The following is a 23,219-nucleotide window of genomic DNA, read 5'->3' as shown; positions in this document are numbered from 1 at the left end:
AAAATACAATGATACTGTTAAGTTTTTGTGTGAACAAATTGATTTATTGCGTAGAGAAAATGAGGACCTTAAGTACGAAGGCTATACCTTATGAAAGGTCAGAAACCCCTGAAAGAACAATTAGAGGCTAAAACCAAAGACTTTAGGAAACTTCAAGAAGAGTATAGTAATAAATGTGTGAATTATGATTATGTTAAGGAACAACTTGTTAGTTTGACAACTGAACTTGACACTTTGAAAAACAAGTTTGAAATGCAGATTTTAATTTCAGAAAATTTGATGTGTCAAGCGAGAAAGTTAAGTCCATGATTGAAAAACAATTAAAGTTTAAGGATAATCATAAAAAAGGTCTAGGGTATGATAATGTTTATCCTCCTTTTAATCACAATTATTTGTCTATCCCTATTACTCAAGAAGAAATGGATATAGAGGCACATTTAGAATATGGCAAACCTGCTGTGTTTGTGCCAGAAAGTAGTTATAGGGTAAAAGATACTAATGCTTCTATTTCACATGCATATTTACACTTAGATCAAGGCAAGCAAGCAGTTGGAGAAAGTTTTTCTGATAATAATGTTGTATTGCAATATGATGTTTCTGTTATGAACACTGATGTTTTTGTTTCAAATTTGAAAACTAATTTTTTGATTTCTAATGATGTTGTTGTGAACACTGATGATTCAGATATTTCTGATAAGTGTGGTGATGTGTCTGATAAGTCTAAATCTCATGAATCTGTCACTGGCACATATACGCCACCTAACCCAGTCGCTCAATTTGAATCATGCACATGCACATGTGGAAAAAGTAAAGAACAAAATAAAGACACTAAACCAGAAAAGAATGGTAACAATTTTTATGTAAAGAAACATACATGTTTCAACTGTGGAACCCCTGGTTATATTGTACGAAACTGCCCAAACCATGCATTTGTTCCTTTTTATATACAAAGGGGAGTGAATGAGTCACGAGGAAGATATCTTAAGAAAAAATCCTCGAGATTTCATTCAGTTGATGGTGATTGGAACATCAATAAAGAAAAAATCAGGCTAATCTTGAAAATAACAAACAGGTTTCAAACAAAAATGCAACAAGTATTTTAACGAGATCGAAAGTGGTTAAGCCAAATTCGGTATCGTCAAAGCCATCGTCTGGGTCTTTGGGTAATTTTAGACGAAAATCTAAACAATCAAAACCAAAGAAAAACATTTCAAAATCATCTGCAAATGTTTCTAAACCTAACTACAGATGGGTGCCCAAAATTTCAAATGTTCAATCACCTTAACGTTTTGTGTGTGCATCTGGTAATCAATCAGTTTTAACAAATGAAAAGGTCACTTTTGTTACCAAAAATGGAAAACCCAATGTTTCTATGACCTGGGTTCCTAAATCTAATTAATCGCACACATTGTCCAGGAACAACTATCGAGGAATATCGTCAGACCTTGGTATGTCGATAATGGTTGTTCTAGGCACATGACAGGAGACATCTCCGAATTGCAAGACGTTCAGAATTTTAATGGGGGGCTTGTTTCCTTTGCGGGAGGAGAAGGAGGAGATTTCACTCAGAAGGGTACATTGACAAATGGTGTGCTTAGCTTTGAGAATGTTAACTATGCTCCTGAGCTGAAACACAGTCTATTGAGCGTATCTCAGATCTGTGATAAAGGCTATTCGACTCATTTTACATACAAAGAGGGTCTCATTTTGAAACCCGGAATAATCATACCTTAAAAATGGATTTTGGTTAGATCTGAAAGAGAAGGGAATGCCTATGTTATTAACATGAATCATAACATTCCCGAGCAAGTCACTTGTCTTTTCTCAAAAGTCTTAGAACACAATGTGATTCTTTGGCATCGTCGTCTCAGCCATGCTAATGCCAAAAACCTCAATCATCTTGCTAAAAATGAGATTGTGCGTGGTCTTCCAATCAAGGAATTCATAACCTTTGAAAAGTGTGTGGCGTGTGCTCAGGACAAGCATCATCGCAAGCCACATTTTCCAAAGACGGTCAATTCAATCAGCAAGGTTCTTCAATTGTTGCATATGGATTTGTTTGGTCCAGTCAACATTCTTAGCATCAACAAGAACTCTTGTTGTCTTGTTGTGATTGATGATTATTCTCGTTTCACATGGGTTTTCTTTCTATCCAACAAGAGTGGGATTGATGAATTGATCAAGAAGTTCATTGTGATGATTGAGAATCAGATGAATGAAAAGGAAAGGCGCTTCGAACTGATGATTGAGAATCAGATGAATGAAAAGGAAGTCCTGATCAAAAAAGCTTTGACGAAGATCCCGTACGAGATGTTATACTATCACAAGCCATTGGTTGCTCATTTCAGAATATCTGGATGTCCTTGCACCCTTCTTCACCTCGAACCTTGTAACACCGTAAAAATTTAAACAATTTTTCACATTTTAAAAACCATATAATTTCATTCACATCCTCATTTTAAAACGTTGTATCATCATTATCTTAATACAAAACCCCAAGATCAAAACATATGAACTCCAGTGTGCGTGTGTACGAGTCATGCCGGCGCCTTCCCGTGATTATTGCTGGTACCTGAAACACCACACATAGCGCTGTAAGCATAATTGCTTAGTGAGTTCCCCAAAATACCACATAAACACATATCCGCCACTCAAGGCTGTAACTCTGTTGATCCTCTGGTTGAATATCTCTGTGGGACCCTCTTGGTCCCATAACTCTGTGGACCCACTGGTCCTAACTCTGTAACTCTGAATCATGCATATCATATATCACATAGAACCACAATATATAAGTAGAATACAAGATACACTGTCACATAGCTCTGATTACCACTCTAGGTAAAGTATAGTGAGAAGACTCACCTCAGATGTCTCGGTAAATCTCTGACTCGGTAGAAATACGATCTAGCCTCCGCCTAATCACATAAAGTAAATACTCTCATAAATATAACTATACTCAACCCTCTCTTAGTACCTTTAGAAGGGTAAAAGACCATTTTACCCCAATCTTGGCTTAAAGGCCACATTGTTGACCAAACCCTAAAAGTCAACAAAAGTCAACGGTCAAACTATGACCCGACTCGTCGGGTGCACTTGGGCGACTCGGCGAGTCTACACGTGTCCACTAACTCTTTTGTCCCGCTTGGCACGTCGAGTTCCTCCCCTTGCTCGATGAGTCACGCCTGGCATGAATTGCGGGGCCATCCCGACTCAATTCGCCGAGTCTCAAGAACAACTCGGTGAGTTCCGCCTTGAAATCCAGTCCTCTAATCCCCCTCTGACTCACTGAGTTATTTCCCCAACTCGGTAGGTCTACTCATTGTGTGATTTACGGGAAACCCTAATCCTACTCGCTGAGTCTGATCTTTGGACTCGGCGAGTTCATGCCATGCACAAACTCCATTGACCTCCTAAGGTCATATTTGCTCCTTTAATCTATAGATCTGACCTTCCCAAGCATGATAATCATGTAAAGTTTACACCTTGACACTCATATAACATCTAGATGGTTTCACTTGGTGATTTAGCCCCAAAAATAACATCCTAAGTTCATGGCTCCCAAAATAACTCATAAATCTCCAAAGGTTAAGGTCTATGGACCTCTTTGAGTCTAGATCCAAAGCATAAAGTCGAGAAGGGACCAATTGCTCCACATATCCCTCCTCTAAAGGGGTTAGAAAACCCTAACTCTAAGAATCAACACCAAATCTGAAGAAGGTCCGAATAAATACCTCAAGATGAAGTCTCTGAACTCTGAAATCACCAGAATCGCACCTCCTTCAGCCCCCTCTTGCCTTGGTCACCTCCTTGTTGCAATCACACCAAAAAAATGATCAAAAATGGTCTCTCCTTCCTCACAAATGCTCTAGATCTCTTAGGGTTTCTATCTGGGGTTTGGTAGTCGCAAATAACGGCCCTAAGGGCCTTTAAATATGTCCCAAACCCAGGAAATTAGGGTTTCATTAAACAGCGTGGACTCGCCGAGTCCAATCATAAACTCGCCGAGTCCAGCTGTGAACCTGGATAAGAATCCGCGACCGTACTCGGCGAGTTTAAGCACCTACTCGCCGAGTCCCCTCCCAACCTCCAAAAATAAATGAATAAAATAATATACTTGGGAATCCGGATGTTACAATTCTCCCCACTAGAATTAGACTTCGTTCTCGAAGTCTTACTTTGCAAACAACTCTGGATGCTGCTCCCGCATCTCACGCTCCGGCTCCCAAGTCAACTCTGACCCTTTCCGATGCTGCCACTGGACCTGCACCAGAGGCACCTCCTTGTTCCTCAAAACCTTGATCTTCCGATCCCTAATCGCCACCGGTCTCTCAATATAGTTCAGGCTCGCATCCACCTGAATATCTTTTAATGGCACCACTGCCGACTCATCGGCTATACACTTTCTCAGTTGCGACACGTGGAAATTGTCATGAATCTGGCCCAACTCTGCAGGTAACTCCAAACGGTAGGCTACCCTGCCTACTCTCGCGATCACCCTTAAAGGACCAATATATTTGGGCCCCAACTTGCCCCTCTTCCTGAATCGAATCTCTCCTTTCCATGGAGAGACCTTCAGGAGCACAAAGTCGCCGACCTGAAACTCGAGCTCGGACCGGCGCCTATCCGCATAACTCTTCTGACGACTCTGAGCGGTCAAGAACCTCTGTCTGACCTGCTGTATCGACTCAGTCGTCTGGAGCACAATCTCTATACTACCCATCACACGTTGCCCTACCTCTCCCTAGCAAATAGGGGTCCAACACCTCCTCCCATACAACAGCTGAATGGGTGGCATACCAATGCTCGAATGATGGCTGTTGTTGTAGGAAAATCTGCCAAGGGAAAGTACGTGTCCCAACTCTCGCCGAAATCCAACACACATGCTCGGAGCATGTCCTCGAGCGTCTGAATCGTCCACTCACTTTGCCCGTCAGTCTGTGGGTGGTATGCGGTACTAAAATGTAGCCTCGTACCCAATTCCTCATGAAATTTCTTCCAGAATCTGGAAGTGAAACGCACATCTCGATCTGAGACTATCGAGATCGGCACTCCATGCCACGATACCACCTCTCTCACGTACATCTCTGCCAACCTCTCCGCGGAAGAGCTCTCACGGATAGCAAGGAAATGAGTGCTCTTCGTCAACCTGTCCACAATCACCCAAATTCCATCGACACCTCTCACACTCCTTGGCAATTTGGTGATGAAATCCATGGTAATCTGTTCCCATTTCCACTCGGGAGTCTCTAACGGCTGCAGCTTACCATGTGGATGCTGGTGCTCGGCCTTAACCCTGCGACAGGTCAAGCATCTCTCTACAAACCATGCGACATCCCTATTCATACAGGGCCACCAATACTCCCTCTTCAGGTCCAAATACATCTTAGTGGCCCCGGGATGGATCGAGAACTTCGATCGGTGAGCCTCTTCTATCAAAATGGTACGCGTTCCGCCCACAAAAGGTACCCATATCTGACCCATAAATGTCATAAGCCCTCGACTATCGGTAACGAACTCCGTTACCAGCCTGACAACTCGCTCTCTCTTCTGGCCTTCTGGTCTCACGGCCTTAGCCTCGGCCACACGAATGTTGTCCAACACCGGAGTCATCACTGTCAATCTCAAACAAATATCTCGCATCGGGGTGCCCTCCGCCCTACGGCTTAGAGCGTCGGCTACAACATTAGCCTTGCCCGGGTGGTACAAGATCTCACCATCATAATCCTTTACCACATCCAACCATCTCCTCTGGCGCATATTTAGGTTGGGCTGATCCATCAAGTACTTCAGACTCTTGTGGTCCGTGTATATGGTACACCGAACCCCATACAGATAATGACGCCAGATCTTGAGGGCGAACACCACTGCCCCCAATTCCTGATCATGGGTGGGATACCTCATCTCATGAGGCTTTAATTGCCTCGATGCGTATGCTATCACATGACCCATCTGCATAAGCACCGCTCCTAACCCAGATATCGACGTGTCACGATACACTACGAAGTCCTCCATCCCCTCCGGAAGGGCTAACACCGTAGCTTCGCATAGTCTTTGGCGAAGTGTCTCGAAGGAGGCTTGCTGCTCTGGACCCCATGAAAAAGCAATACCCTTCCGGGTCAACTTGGTGAGTACCACGGCGATCTTGGAGAAATCCCTGATAAATCTCCGATAATAGCCGACCAAACCCAGAAAGCTCCTGATCTCGGTGGGTGATCTCAACACCTCCCACCTCATGACCGCCTCAATCTTGGCCGGATCGACCAATATCCCATTCTGGTTGACGAGATGTCCCAAGAACTGAACCTCTCGTAACCAAAACTCACATTTGGAGAATTTGGCATAAAGCCTCTTCGATCTCAGAACTCCAAGGATCTCTCTCAAATGCTCCTCGTGTTGTTCTCTAGACCTCGAATACACCAATATATAATCAATGAATACGATCACCGACCGATCCAACATCAGCCTGCACACCCTGTTCATGAGATCCATGAACAACGACGGTGCATTGGTGAGCCTGAAAGGCATCACCACGAACTCTTAATGCCCGTAACGAGTCCCGAATGCTGTCTTCTGGATGTCCTCATCTCGCACCCTCACCTGATGATATCCAAACCTCAAATTGATCTTGGAGAACCAAGATGCTCCCTGCAACTGATCGAACAGATCGTCGATCCTCGGCAACGGGTAACGGTTCTTGACCCTTAGCTTGTTCAACTCCCGGTAATCAATGCACATCTAGTGTGAACCATCCTTCTTCTTGACAAAAAGGATAGGCGCTCCCCAAGGCGAGCTGCTCGGCCGAATAAACCCCTTCCCCAGCAGCTCCTGAAGCTGTGAGGATAACTCCTGCATCTCTGGAGGCACAAGGCGATAAGGCGCCTTGGCAATAGGTGCAGCCCCCGGAACCAAATCGATACTGAACTCTACCTGCCTCTCGGGAGGCACACCCGACAACTATTCTGGAAATACATCCGGAAACTCGCGCACTATCGGGACCTCATCAACTGACCTCGGTCTTTCTGAATCAACCCTCGCATCCGTCACATATGCTACAAATCCCCTACAGCCCTGTTGTAGACTCTGTCTCGCTCTGACGGCCGAACAAAATGCTGACCCAGCACGTGTACCCTCGTCGTACACCGTAAGAACTCCCCCACTGGGGTTTCGTATAGTCATCAGCTGTCTCTCGCTGTCGATGACCACTCCAATTTTGCTCAACCAGTCCATGCCCACGATGACACAGACATCTCCTATCGCAATAGGAACCAAATCAATCGGAAACTCGATGCCGAAATCTCGAGTACACATCCTAGGATCACTTCGGCGACATACACCGTCCTCTCGTCAGCTATGGAAACTCTCAGAGGTCGACTCAACGCCTCTCGGCTAATACTGATGTGTTGACTAAAAGCCAAAGATACAAAAGACCGACTCGCACCCGAATCAAATAACACCAAGACAGGCACATAATTCACAAGATAAGTACCTACGCATAACATAAAATAAACACAATATCCCAACATCAAAATAAATACAAGAAAGGATACATACCAGCCATGACGTCGGGCGCCGTGCGGACCTCCTCCGCTGTCAACTGAAAGGCCCTCCCTCGTGCCTTCGGCACCTCGGCCTTCAATGGCCGTCTCTCTGTAGCCCTGATAGCAGCAAGGGCAGATCCCTGAGGTGCTCCCTGGGTTGTCCCTCGCAATTATGGACACTCTGCCTTGCGGTGTCCGGTCTGGTTGCAGTGAAAGCATACTGCAAAACCCCTTGGGGCAATCCTTGGCCATATGCCCCTCCTTGCCACATTTGTAGCAAGACCCCGCTCTACACACCCCATCGTGGCTCTTTCCGCACTTGCCACAAGTGCGGCCCTTCTGACTCCCACACCTCAGATCAGCGGGCTTGGCCTGCTTGGCTACCGGCTGAGACTGCGCCGATCGCCGATCCCTCCCCTGAGACTGAGCCTCCTCCCTAGCCTGAGTCTCTAGCTCTATCTCCCTCTTCCGAGCATTTGTCTGAAGCTCAGTAAATGTCCGGTACATTGAGTTCGCCACGAAAACCCGTATATCCCTCCTCAAAATGCTCAGATATCGGCTCATACGTGCCTGCTCGGAGGACACGTGCTCTGGGCAGAACATCGCCCGCTCATGGAACATCCTCGTAATCATTGTGACAGACTCAGTACCCTGCTTGAGGGTCAGAAACTCATGTGCCAATCGCTCCCTCTCCACCTGGGGAACGTACTCGTCTCGAAATATAGCAGTGAACCTCTCCCACGTCACTGCAGCAAGCTCAGCAGGCGTGTAGTGCGCCGTCACAAATGTCCAACAATCCTTCGTTCCCAAGCGAAGCTGGTTCAGCGCGAACCAGACTCACAAATGCTCAGGAGATGAGAAAGTAAAGAAACACCCGTTAATGTCTGAAATCCACCTCATCACTGCAATCGGGTCCTGGGTCCCATCAATCTCTAGTGGTTTTGTGTTGCTGAACTCTCGGAACAGCAACGCATCGCCACCCTGCGGTCTAGCCATAGCTACAGCCGCAGTGGACGCAACAATAGAAACATAAGAAAGACCCGAATGTCTCTATCAGGGTGGTCTTGATAGACCCGAACATCTCTGGAATCTCAGCACGGATGGCAGCAACACCTCATCATGAATCATCTGGCGGAGCTCCTCGTCGCTCACACCCCCTCCACTGGTCCCTGGTCTGTGGCGCGACCCCACCATGATACCTCTCTGAAATACAACACATGATATCAGAGACTCGCTCGAGCGTACACACACTCGATACCCCTAATCCTACTTGGTTTCTGGTACCCTAATGATTCTTACTTGGGTTGCGCACTGACCCGGTGCCTTCGGTAGTACGGGCCCAATACTACCGACCACACCGACTCAACATTCATTCCAAGTCCTCCTCCCAGAGTCCCAAATCCCAAACACTCTACTCTCTCTAATCATGTGCTACTCACTAGCAGATCTCTCATAAGCACCTCGATGCTATCTAAACACTCTCAAGCATTTCTAGCAGCAAAACCCCTAGACTAAGGCATCATATATCAGGCCACTCTAGTCCTAATAAGAATACCTAGTCTACTCTAGCATGCATATCATAATTCATCATATAGCATAACATAACATATCTGATAGCACTTATTGTAAGTGTATTTTGGGAAATCACCGTTCGGGCGCTGGCTGATCGTACACACGGCTCTGCTCTGTTTGTCTCAAAACTCTTTTTACTCTATTCAAAAATTTACTTTATTATCAAAAATTTTCCTCAAATCCTCAGTTTGATTTCAGATACGCCCGAAGATGCATCCGAATCCCTCAAACCAAGGCTTTGATACCAACTTGTAACACCGTAAAAATTTAAACAATTTTTCACATTTTAAAAACCATATAATTTCATTCACATCCACATTTTAAAAATTTGTATCATCATTATCTTAATACAAAACACCAAGATCAAAACATATGAACTCCAGTGTGCGTGTGTACGAGTCATGCCGGCGCCTTCCCGCGATTATCGTTGGTACCTGAAACACCATGCATAATGCTGTAAGCATAATTGCTTAGTGAGTTCCCCAAAATACCACATAAACACATATCAGTCACTCAAGGCTGTAACTATGTTGACCCTCTGGTCGAATACCTCTGTGGGACCCTCTTGGTCCCATAACTCTGTGGACCCACTGGTCCTAACTCTGTAAACTCTGAATCATGAATATCATATATCACATAGAACCACAACACATAAGTAGCATACAAGATACACTGTCACATAGCTCTGATTACCACTCTAGATAAAGTATAGTGAGAAGACTCACCTCAGATGTCTCGGTAAATCTCTGACTCGGTAGAAATATGATCTTGCCTCCGCCTAATCACATAAAGTAAATACTCTCATAAATATAACTATACTCAACCCTCTCTTAGTACCCTCAGAAGGGTAAAAGACCATTTTACCCCTATCTTGGCTTAAAGGCCACATTGTTGACCAAACCCTAAAAGTCAACAAAAGTCAACGGTCAAACTTTGACCCAACTCGTCGAGTGCACTTGGGCGAATCGAGGAGTTTACACGTGTCCACTAACTCTTTAGTCCCGCTTGGCACGTCGAGTTCCTCTCCTTTCTCGACGAGTCACACCTGGCATGAATCGCGGGGCCACCCTGACTCAACTCGCCGAGTCTCAAGAACCACTCGGCGAGTTCCACCTTGAATCCAGTCCTCTAATCCCCCTCTGACTCACTGAGTTATTTCCCCAACTTGGCAAGTCTACTCACTGAGTGATTTACGGGAAACCCTAATCCTACTCGCCGAGTCTGATCTTTGGACTCAGTGAGTTCATGCCATGCACAAACTCCATTGACCTCCTGAGGTCAGATCTGTTCCTTTAATCCATAGATCTGACCTTCCCAAGCATGATAATCACGTAAAGTTCAGACCTTGACACTCATATAACATCTAGATGGTTTCACTTGGTGATTTAGCCCCAAAAATAACATCCTAAGTTCATGGCTCCCAAAATAACTCATAAATCTCCAAGGGTTAAGGTCTATGGACCTCTTTGAGTCCAGATCCAAAGCATAAAGTCGAGAAGGGACCAATTGCTCCACATATCCCTCCTCTAAAGGGGTTAGAAAACCCTAACTCTAAGAATCAACACCAAATCTGAAGAAGGTCCGAATAAATACCTCAAGATGAAGTCTCTGAACTCTGAAATCACCAGAATCGCACCTCCTTCAGCCTCCTCTTGCCTTGGTCACCTCCTTGTTGCAATCACACCAACAAAATGATCAAAAATGGTCTCTCCTTCCTCACAAATGCTCTAGATCTCTTAGGGTTTCTATCTGGGGTTTGGTAGCCGCAAATAACGGCCCTAAGGGCCTTTAAATAGGTCCCAAACCCAGGAAATTAGGGTTTCATTAAACAGCATGGACTCGCCGAGTCCAATCATAAACTCGCCGAGTCCAGCTGTGAACCTGGATAAGAATCCGCGACCGTACTCGGCGAGTTTAAGCACCTACTCGCCGAGTCCCCTCCCAACCTCCAAAAATAAATGAATAAAATAATATACTTGGGAATCCGGATGTTACAATTCTCCCCACTAGAATTAGACTTCGTTCTCGAAGTCTTACTTTGCAAACAACTCTGGATGCTGCTCCCGCATCTCACGCTCCGGCTCCCAAGTCAACTCTGACCCTTTCCGATGCTGCCACTGGACCTGCACCAGAGGCACCTCCTTGTTCCTCAAAACCTTGATCTTCCGATCCCTAATCGCCATCGGTCTCTCAATATAATTCAGGCTCGCATCCACCTGAATATCTTTTAATGGCACCACTGCCGACTCATCGGCTATACACTTTCTCAGTTGCGACACGTGGAAATTGTCATGAATCTGACCCAACTCTGCAGGAAACTCCAAACGGTAGGCTACCCTGCCTACTCTCGCGATCACCCTGAAAGGACCAATATATCTGGGCCCCAACTTGCCCCTCTTCCTGAATCGAATCACTCCTTTCCAAGGAGAGACCTTCAGGAGCACAAAGTCGCCGACCTGAAACTCGAGCTCGGACCGGCGCCTATCCGCATAACTCTTCTGACGACTCTGAGCGGTCAACAACCTCTGTCTGACCTGCTGTATCTACTCAGTCGTCTGGAGCACAATCTCTATACTACCCATCACACGTTGCCCTAACTCTCCCTAGCAAATAGGGGTCCGACACCTCCTCCCATACAACAGCTGAATGGGTGGCATACCAATGCTCGAATGATGGCTGTTGTTGTAGGAAAATCTGCCAAGGGAAAGTACGTGTCCCAACTCTCGCCGAAATCCAACACACATGCTCGGAGCATGTCCTCGAGCGTCTGAATCGTCCACTCACTTTGCCCGTCAGTCTGTGGGTGGTATGCGGTACTAAAATGTAGCCTCGTACCCAATTCCTCATGAAATTTCTTCCAGAATCTGGAAGTGAAACGCACATCTCGATCTGAGACTATCGAGATCGGCACTCCATGCCACGATACCACCTCTCTCACGTACATCTCTGCCAACCTCTCCGCGGAAGAGCTCTCACTGATAGCAAGGAAATGAGTGCTCTTCGTCAACCTGTCCACAATCACCCAAATTCCATCGACACCTCTCGCACTCCTTGGCAATTTGGTGATGAAATCCATGGTAATCTGTTCCCATTTCCACTCGGGAGTCTCTAACGGCTGCAGCTTACCATGTGGATGCTGGTGCTCGGCCTTAACCCTGCGACAGGTCAAGCATCTCTCTACAAACCATGCGACATCCCTATTCATACAGGGCCACCAATACTCCCTCTTCAGGTCCAAATACATCTTAGTGGCCCCAGGATGGATCGAGAACTTCGATCGATGAGCCTCTTCTATCAAAATGGTACGCGTTCCGCCCACAAAAGGTACCCATATCTGACCCAGAAATGTCATAAGCCCTCGACTATCGGTAACGAACTCCGTTACCAGCCTGACAACTCGCTCTCTCTTCTGGCCTTCTGGTCTCACGGCCTTAGCCTCGGCCACACGAATGTTGTCCAACACCGGAGTCATCACTGTCAATCTCAAACAAATATCTCGCATCGGGGTGCCCTCCGCCCTACGGCTTAGAGCGTCGGCTACAACATTAGCCTTGCCCGGGTGGTACAAGATCTCACCATCATAATCCTTTACCACATCCAACCATCTCCTCTGGCGCATATTTAGGTTGGGCTGATCCATCAAGTACTTCAGACTCTTGTGGTCCGTGTATATGGTACACCGAACCCCATACAGATAATGACGCCAGATCTTGAGGGCGAACACCACTGCCCCCAATTCCTGATCATGGGTGGGATACCTCATCTCATGAGGCTTCAATTGCCTCGATGCGTATGCTATCACATGACCCATCTCCATAAGCACCGCTCCTAACCCAGATATCGACGTGTCACGATACACTACGAAGTCCTCCATCCCCTCCGGAAGGGCTAACACCGTAGCTTCGCATAGTCTTTGGCGAAGTGTCTCGAAGGAGGCTTGCTGCTCTGGACCCCATGAAAAAGCAATACCCTTCCGGGTCAACTTGGTGAGTACCACGGCGATCTTGGAGAAATCCCTGATAAATCTCCGATAATAGCCGACCAAACCCAGAAAGCTCCTGATCTCGGTGGGTGATCTCAACACCTCCCACCTCATGACCGCCTCAATCTTGGCCGGATCGACCAATATCCCATTCTGGTTGACGAGATGTCCCAAGAACTGAACCTCTCGTAACCAAAACTCACATTTGGAGAATTTGGCATAAAGCCTCTTCGATCTCAGAACTCCAAGGATCTCTCTCAAATGCTCCTCGTGTTGTTCTCTAGACCTCGAATACACCAATATATAATCAATGAATACGATCACCGACCGATCCAACATCAGCCTGCACACCCTGTTCATGAGATCCATGAACAACGACGGTGCATTGGTGAGCCTGAAAGGCATCACCACGAACTCTTAATGCCCGTAACGAGTCCCGAATGCTGTCTTCTGGATGTCCTCATCTCGCACCCTCACCTGATGATATCCAAACCTCAAATTGATCTTGGAGAACCAAGATGCTCCCTGCAACTGATCGAACAGATCGTCGATCCTCGGCAACGGGTAACGGTTCTTGACCCTTAGCTTGTTCAACTCCCGGTAATCAATGCACATCTAGTGTGAACCATCCTTCTTCTTGACAAAAAGGATAGGCGCTCCCCAAGGCGAGCTGCTCGGCCGAATAAACCCCTTCCCCAGCAGCTCCTGAAGCTGTGAGGATAACTCCTGCATCTCTGGAGGCACAAGGCGATAAGGCGCCTTGGCAATAGGCGCAGCCCCCGGAACCAAATCGATACTGAACTCTACCTGCCTCTCGGGAGGCACACCCGACAACTATTCTGGAAATACATCCGGAAACTCGCGCACTATCGGGACCTCATCAACTGACCTCGGTCTTTCTGAATCAACCCTCGCATCCGTCACATATGCTACAAATCCCCTACAGCCCTGTTGTAGACTCTGTCTCGCTCTGACGACCGAACAAAATGCTGACCCAGCACGTGTACCCTCGTCGTACACCGTAAGAACTCCCCCACTGGGGTTTCGTATAGTCACCAGGTGTCTCTCGCTGTCGATGACCACTCCAATTTTGCTCAACCAGTCCATGCCCACGATGACACAGACATCTCCTATCGCAATAGGAACCAAATCAATCGGAAACTCGATGCCGAAATCTCGAGCACACATCCTAGGATCACTTCGGCGACATACACCGTCCTCTCGTCAGCTATGGAAACTCTCAGAGGTCAACTCAACGCCTCTCGGCTAATACTGATGTGTTGACTAAAAGCCAAAGATACAAAAGACCGACTCGCACCCGAGTCAAATAACACCAAGACAGGCACATAATTCACAAGAAAAGTACCTACGCATAACATAAAATAAACACAATATCCCAACATCAAAATAAATACAAGAAAGGATACATACCAGCCATGACGTCGGGCGCCGTGCGGACCTCCTCCGCTGTCAACTGAAAGGCCCTCCCTCGTGACTTCGGCACCTCGACCTTCAATGGCCGACTCTCAGTAGCCCTGATAGCAGCAAGGGCAGATCCATGAGGTGCTCCCTGGGCTGTCCCTCGCAATTATGGACACTCTGCCTTGCGGTGTCCGGTCTGGTTGCAGTGAAAGCATACTGCAAAACCCCTTGGGGCAATCCTTGGCCATATGCCCCTCCTTGCCACATTTGTAGCAAGACCCCGCTCTGCACACCCCGTCGTGGCTCTTTCCGCACTTGCCACACGTGCGGCCCTTCTGACTCCCACACCTCAGATCAGCAGGCTTGGCCTGCTTGGCTACCGGCTGAGACTGCGCCGGTCGCCGATCCCTCCCCTGAGACTGAGCCTCCTCCCTAGCCTGAGTCTCTAGCTCTATCTCCCTCTTCCGAGCATTTGCCTGAAGCTCAGCAAATGTCCGGTACGTTGAGTTCGCCACGAAAACCCGTATATCCCTCCTCAAAATGCTCAGATATTGGCTCATACGTGCCTGCTCGGAGGACACGTGCTCTGGGCAGAACATCACCCGCTCATGGAACATCCTCGTAATCATTGTGACAGACTCAGTACCCTGCTTGAGGGTCAGAAACTCATGTGCCAATCGCTCCCTCTCCACCTGGGGAACGTACTCGTCTCGAAATATAGTAGTGAACCTCTCCCATGTCACTGCAGCAAGCTCAGCAGGCGTGTAGTACGCCGTCACAAATGTCCAGCAGTCCTTCGTTCCCAAGCGAAGCTGGTTCAGCGCGAACCAGACTCACAAATGCTCAGGAGATGAGAAAGTAAAGAAACACCCCTTAATGTCTGAAATACACCTCATCACTGCAATCGGGTCCTGGGTCCCATCAATCTCTAGTGGTTTTGTGTTGCCGAACTCTCGGAACAGCAACGCATCGCCACCCTGCGGTCTAGCTGTAGCTACAGCCGCAGTGGCCGTAGCAATAGAAACATAAGAAAGACCCGAATGTCTCTATCAGGGTGGTCTTGATAGACCCGAACATCTCTGGAATCTCAGCACGGATGGCAACAACACCTCATCATGAATCATCTGGCGGAGCTCCTCGTCGCTCACACCCCCTCCACTGGTCCCTGGTCTGTGGCGCGACCCCACCATGATACCTCTCTGAAATACAACACATGATATCAGAGACTCGCTCGAGCGTACACACACTCGATACCCCTAATCCTACTTGGTTTCTGGTACCCTAATGATTCTTACTTAGGTTGCGCACTGACCCGGTGCCTTCGGTAGTACGGGACCAATACTACCGACCACACCGACTCAACATTCATTCCAAGTCCTCCTCCCAGAGTCCCAAATCCCAAACGCTCTACTCTCTCTAATCATGTGCTACTCACTAGCAGATCTCTCATAAGCACCTCGATGCTATCTAAACACTCTCAAGCATTTCTAGCAGCAAAACCCCTAGACTAAGGCATCATATATCATGCCACTCAAGTCCTAATAAGAATACCTAGTCTACTCTAGCATGCATATCATAATTCATCATATAGCATAACATAACATATCTGATAGCACTTATTGTAAGTGTATTTTGGGAAATCACCGTTCGGGCGCTGGCTGATCGTACACACGGCTCTGCTCTGTTTGTCTCAAAACTCTTTTTACTCTATTCAAAAATTTACTTTATTATCAAAAATTTTCCTCAAATCCTCAGTTTGAGTTCAGATACGCCCGAAGATGCATCTGAATCCCTCAAACCAAGGCTCTGATACCAACTTGTAACACCGTAAAAATTTAAACAATTTTTCACATTTTAAAAACCATATAATTTCATTCACATCCACATTTTAAAAATTTGTATCATCATTATCTTAATACAAAACCCCAAGATCAAAACATATGAACTCCAGTGTGCGTGTGTACGAGTCATGCCGGCGCCTTCCCGCGATTATCGTTGGTACCTGAAACACCATGTATAATGCTATAAGCATAATTGCTTAGTGAGTTCCCCAAAATACCACATAAACACATATCAGTCACTCAAGGCTGTAACTATGTTGACCCTCTGGTCGAATATCTCTGTGGGACCGTCTTGGTCCCATAACTCTGTGGACCCACTAGTCCTAACTCTGTAAACTCTGAATCATGAATATCATATATCACATAGAACCACAACACATAAGTAGCATACAAGATACACTGTCACATAGCTCTGATTACCACTCTAGATAAAGTATAGTGACAAGACTCACCTCAGATGTCTCGGTAAATCTCTGACTCGGTAGAAATACGATCTTGCCTCCGCCTAATCACATAAAGTAAATACTCTCATAAATATAACTATACTCAACCCTCTCTTAGTACCCTCAGAAGGGTAAAAGACCATTTTACCCCTCTCTTGGCTTAAAGGCCACATTGTTGACCAAACCCTAAAAGTCAACAAAAGTCAACGGTCAAACTTTGACCCAACTCGTCGAGTGCACTTGGGCGAATCGAGGAGTCTACACGTGTCCACTAACTCTTTAGTCCCGCTTGGCACGTCGAGTTCCTCTCCTTTCTCGACGAGTCACACCTGGCATGAATCGCGGGGCCACCCTGACTCAACTCGCCGAGTCTCAAGAACCACTCGGCGAGTTCCGCCTTGAATCCGGTCCTCTAATCCCCCTCTGACTCACTGAGTTATTTCCCCAACTCGGAAAGTCTACTCACTGAGTGATTTACGGGAAACCCTAATCCTACTCGCCGAGTCTGATCTTTGGACTCAACGAGTTCATGCCATGCACAAACTCCATTGACCTCCTGAGGTCAGATCTGTTCCTTTAATCCATAGATCTGACCTTCCCAAGCATGATAATCACGTAAAGTTCAGACCTTGACACTCATATAACATCTAGATGGTTTCACTTGGTGATTTAGCCCCAAAAATAACATCCTAAGTTCATGGCTCCCAAAATAACTCATAAAGCTCCAAAGGTTAAGGTCTCTGGACCTCTTTGAGTCTAGATCCAAAGCATAAACTCGAGAAGGGACCAATTGCTCCACATATCCCTCCTCTATAGGGGTTAGAAAACCCTAACTCTAAGAATCAACACCAAATCTGAAGAAGATCCGAATAAATACCTCAAGATGAAGTCTCTGAACTCTAAAATCACCAGAATCGCACTTCCTTCAGCCTCCTCTTGCCTTGGTCACCTCCTTCTTGCAATCACACCAACAAAATGATCAAAAATGGCCTCTCCTTCTGTAACATCCCCCTCTGGCACATATCACAATATTGTCCGCTTTGGGCCACTCGGCACGAGGTCTTCCCAGGGGGTCACCCATCCTGGTACTACTCCCTGGGAAGTCCTTGTGTCGAGTGGCCCAAAGCGGACAATATTGTGATACGTGCCAGAGGGGGGTGTTACAAAGGGTATCAGAGCCAGGGCACGGGTCGATATGTTCGACAGGGACGTCAAACCCTATAATGGGTGGTGAAAGTGGGTTAGATCTGACCCCACATCGGCTGGGAAGGAGCACTAAGCATTCCTTATAAGGGGTGTGGATACCTTCCTTATCACAACGCGTTTTTAAAGCCGTGAGGGCAGCAGATCCCATAAGAACTCTGCAGTTAAGCGTGCTCGGGCGGGAGTAGTACCAGGATGGGTGACCCCCTGGGAAGTCCTCGTGCCGAGTGGCCCAATGTGGACAATATTGTGATACGTGCCAGAGGGGGGTGTTACACCTTCCTCACAAACACTCTAGATCTCTTAGGGTTTCTCTCTAGGGTTTGGTAGCCGCAAATGACGGCCCTAAGGGCCTTTAAATAGGTCCCAAACCTAGGAAATTAGGGTTTCATTAAACAGCATGGACTCGCCGAGTCACTCATGAACTCGCCGAGTCTAGCTGTGAACCCGGATAAGAATCCATGACCATACTCGACGAGTTTAAGCACCTACTCGCCGAGTCCCCTCCCAACCTCCAAAAATAAAGGAATAAAATAATATACCTGGGAATCCGGATGTTACAAATCTAACCCCAAGTTCAACTCAAAGGTCGATGACTACTATTTTGTGGGATACACCGCACGCACCGCTTACCAAGTATATAACAAAGCCACCAAGGAAATTGTGGAATCTTTTGACGTGCGTTGGCTGGAAGAGAATGAGACAAATGCTAGAGTTAGACCTAACTGGTTATTTGATCATGCATCATTGTTTAAATCCTTTAGTGTGTATTCTAATAATGTTTCAGGTTCATGCTCACGCTGAAGTACAGTTGTTGAAGATGAAGAGGAAGCTGTTGTGTACAAACCACCCCTGGTGACTCCCGCCTCTCCTAGAATGGAGGAAGTTGCTCCAAGTACTTCCTCAAGTTCTCCAAGTCAAAGAATCTGTTCTGATGCTGAAGCCACTCCCCTTATTCCTACTGAAAGAGAAATCATGTCAATGGATACTTCCGCTGCTAGTCAATCGTTCAAGGAGCTTCTCTTTCCTGAACCGATTTCAAATGAGTACTTGATGAGTAACTCTCACAATCCTAGATCAACTGAGGCGAGTGATTCAGCTGAAGATAGATTCTTCAATATCAACACACTTCCAGTCTCAGTCGATGATATCAACCATGAAACCCCAACAAGAATTCAACGCGATCACCTGATTGAAAATGTCATCGAACCACTGGGAGAAGGCGTTAAAACGAGAAGTCAGAGTGGAGATTTCAATACGTGTCTATATTCTTGCTTTATCTCTCAGATTGAGCCCAAGAGTGTGGCAATGGCTTTAAATGAACCTAGTTGGGTTGATGCGATACATGAAGAGTTAAATCAATTTGAAAAACTGGATGTTTGAAAGCTGCTTGAGTTACCGATGGGCAAGACGTCTTTAGACACGCACTAGGTTTTAGAAATAAGCAAGACGGTTCTGGGGTGATTGTGCGCAATAAGGCTCGATTGGTCGTTCGTGGATTTAGGCAGATAGAGGGTCTAGACTGCATATAAATATATGCTCTGGTTGCACGTTTGCAAGCTATTCGTATATTCCTTGCATATGCTTCATACATGAACTTTACTGTTTATTAGATGGATGTCAAGACCGCCTTCTTGTACGAAGATGTGAAGGAGGAAATATATGCTGATCAACCTCCTAGTTTTGTCAATTCCAAGTTTCCAAATCATGTTTACAAGTTGGACAAGGCTCTATATGGGTTACATCAGGCTCCCAGAGCTTGGTATGCAACTCTTACAGAGCACTTGGTTGCGCATGTGTATACACGAGGAACGATCGATCATACCTTATTCATCAAGCATGTCGGTGTAGACCTAATTCTTGTACAAATCTATGTGGACGACATCATTTTAGGATCGGCAAGTTCCAAGTTGTGCAAAGATTTCAAGACTGTCATGAAGAAAAGATTTGAGATGAGTTCGTTGGGTTAAATGACCATGTTCTTAGGGCTTCAAGTTCGACAAGATTCAGCCGGAATCTTCTTACATCAAGGCATATACGTTGAAGACATGCTGGAGAAGTTTGGATTTAAAGATTCAAAGATCGCTTTGACTCCAATGGCTGAAAGATCGTTGTTGTCTCCCGACCCAGAGGGGGAGCCTGTTGATCAAACATACTACCGCTCGATGATTGGTTCCATGATGTATCTAATGGCCAGTAGACCCGACATCACGTTTGTAGTATGTCAATGCACACATTATCAGGCTAATCCTAAACTTTCTCATTTAATTACTGTCAAAAGGATTTTTAGGTATCCTAAAGGTACCCCTCAATTGGGTCTTTGGTATCCTAAAAATCCTGATTTCGATTTATATGCATTTGCTGACGGTAACTTTGGAGGATATGAGCTTGATAGGAAATCAACATTGGGAGGGTATCAATTTTTGGGAGATTGGTTGGTGTCTTGGTAGTGTAAGAAACAACAAACTATGACAACATCAACAACTGAGGCTGAATATGTTGCTGCCTCTGCCTGTTGCTCCCAAGTCATTTGGATTCAACATCAACTTCTTGATTATGGTTTGAATTTTCTTGAAACTCTAATATGTTGTGACAATGATGTTGCCATCCAAATTGCTAAAAATCCACTCCAACACTCCAAAACCAAGCACATCGACATCAAGGTTTATTTTATTCGAGATTGTTATGAGCGCTCACTCATTCGTTTGGAACAAATCCACACTGATAATAATGTGGTAGATTTGTTTACCAAACCATTCAAAAAACCTCGATTTGATGTGCTTGTGAGCTTTCTTAAAATGATCCGTTTTGAAGACCAAGTTTTTTAGGATAGATTTTATTAGTTTAAATTTGCGCATTCTATTTCTTTTCTTTCCTATGCACAAATTTAGGGGGAGAAATAAAAACACAAAAAAAATTATAAACAAAACCCAAAAATAATGTCTCATGATGGTTTGTTTGCAGGTGCTTATTTGGGAAGTGATATCAAGCAAGTGATAATGGGAAATTTTAGCTTGTGTAAAGTACTGAATCTGAATTGTCTAGGCTTTGTGTTCAATGTGCTGGTAGGCATGAAAGATTCAAAAGGACTAGACATAGATTGACAATTGAAAGGACTTGACATTGTGGACCTAGTTAGTTACGTTTGGTCTAACAATACGATGCTCAGGTAGATTGAGTAGTGAGATATACATGGGAACTTGTGGGAAGCAATAAAGTAATATGTATCTAGAATTGTGGATCTACGTTTCCTCGATATATGGTTTCATGTCCTTAATTCCGGTACCGATAGGATGACAGGGGAATTCTGATAAAGTAGGTCTGTAGAAGATTATTTTCTTGCCTTCTTTCTGTCAGTCATATGTTGCCTCCTATCTGTGATTAGAAGAGATCCGACCTAGACTGCAACATATGCAACTCTATCTCTATGCATCTCCTTCTATATGTAATTCTTTCTGTCTGTTAGTCATATGTTGTCTCCTTTGTGTGATAAGAATTTATCCGACCTACAACATAGCATATGTAACATTCTATTTCTTAATCCCTCTAATTTAGTTAGTCATATGTTTTCCCTCTGCATGATTGGAAGAGATCTGACCTGAGAATAAGACATATGCATTTCTAAATCTATCTTCTTCCTTACTAATTATTTGCTCATCTAAAGTAAGGAGTACTTTGGAAGCTCTTGATTACCGGGGTATATCAAGAAGTGGGAAACATATTCTTGTACATCTATAATTAAACATTTAATAGGTTGTCTGTAGATCTCGCTGCTAAATTAAGGTGGACAACAATATCCTTGGTCGTCGTCAGCCAAATGGTCCCTTTAGGAATATTATTTAGGTATATAGGGCCAAAAGTCCTATCACTTATAATTTGTCAAATATTGTCATAATCTTTCGTGTTTACGTGGGCCACAATACCGACGATTGACCAGATCTATTCTTGAAGGTGAAGGTACTGAAAAACAGGTTAAGGTTGTCTCAAAACTTTGATCCCAAAATTATAAAATTTAAAATGGTGAAAAGCTATTAGAGATATTTTATTTTATTTTATTTTTATTTTTTTCATTTTCTAAAAAATTAAAAAAGAATTAGTTTGAATTTAATTTTTTAGATTTTATTTTATTTTTAATTTTTAATTTTTATGTCTTCAAAATGCTTTTCATTTTAATTCAAATTGGATGTATTGAGTTTGGACTTAAAGCTTTTGCTTTGCAGCCCATGGGTTTTGGGCTGGAATTGGTCCAAGGTATTTAAGGGAGGATTTACGACTGAAAACTCCACTTACCTCATTATTGAAAAGAAGTCAAACAATATCTTGCTGAAATCGAAGTGAAAAGGGGAGATGTATCCTCTGAATCTCAATCCCATACGAGGGAAACCAGCAGTTTGCTTGCTAACAAAGGCTCATTCAAACGAAAGCTGTCTCTGGCACCGAAGACTCTCCTATCTCAATTTCAAACACATCAACAAGCTAGTGCTTGGGGATCATGTTCGAGGTCTTCTTGTTCTAAAGTTTGATAAAGAACATTTGTGTGCTACGTGTGAAATGGGAAAAAAAAGTCGACTGAGTCATCCATCATAAACATAAAAATTGTTGAACCACTAGAATTACTTCACGTTGATCTGTGTGGTCCATCATCAATCGAGAGCATTGGTGGTAATAGGTATATACTTGTAATAGTTGATGACTTCTCTCAATTTACCTGGGTGTTCTTTTTGAGATAGAAATCAGAGGCCACTCCCATGCTTAGACTCTTTATCAAACAGGTAGAAGTTCAACTACGAAAGGTAGTTCGAAACATAAGAAGCGAAAATGGGTTGAAGTTCAAGAACAAAGACTTTGAAGATTTTCTAGCAGAAAAGGGGACACCTAACAACTTCTCGGCCCCATATACTCCACAACATAACGGAATTGTCGAAATACGAAACCGATCTTTATGTGAAGCAGCCCAAACCATGCTTGGCTTCGCTTCTCTACCTTTATATTTCTGGGCAAATGTCGTTGCTGCTGCTTGCTTCACACAGAAAAGATCTTATCTCAACAAACGTTTCTCAATCACTCCTTTCGAGATCTTGAACAACCGAAAGCCTAATGTAAAGTTTTTTCATGTATTCAGTTCAAGATGCTTCGTCTTCAATTCAAAAGAGCACCGAAACAAGTTTGACGTCAAAGCAGATGAAGGAATCTTCCTGGGTTATTCGTTGAACTCCAA

At 45.0% G+C, this 23,219-nt stretch overlaps 1 pseudogene; it reads left to right on the top strand.

Moving 5' to 3' along the window:
• Positions 1-18,114: 18,114 nt before the first annotated feature.
• Positions 18,115-18,233, top strand: LOC145071802 (5S ribosomal RNA; annotated as a pseudogene).
• The last annotated feature ends 4,986 nt before the right edge of the window (positions 18,234-23,219 follow it).

The sequence above is a fragment of the Lactuca serriola genome, chromosome 8 (genome assembly GCF_051521515.1).
Source record: "Lactuca serriola cultivar US96UC23 chromosome 8, Lser_US96UC23_V15, whole genome shotgun sequence".
Classification (NCBI taxonomy): Eukaryota; Viridiplantae; Streptophyta; class Magnoliopsida; order Asterales; family Asteraceae; genus Lactuca; species Lactuca serriola.
The sequence above is the reverse complement of the archived record's forward strand: the minus strand, read 5'-3'. Positions and strand labels throughout refer to the sequence as shown.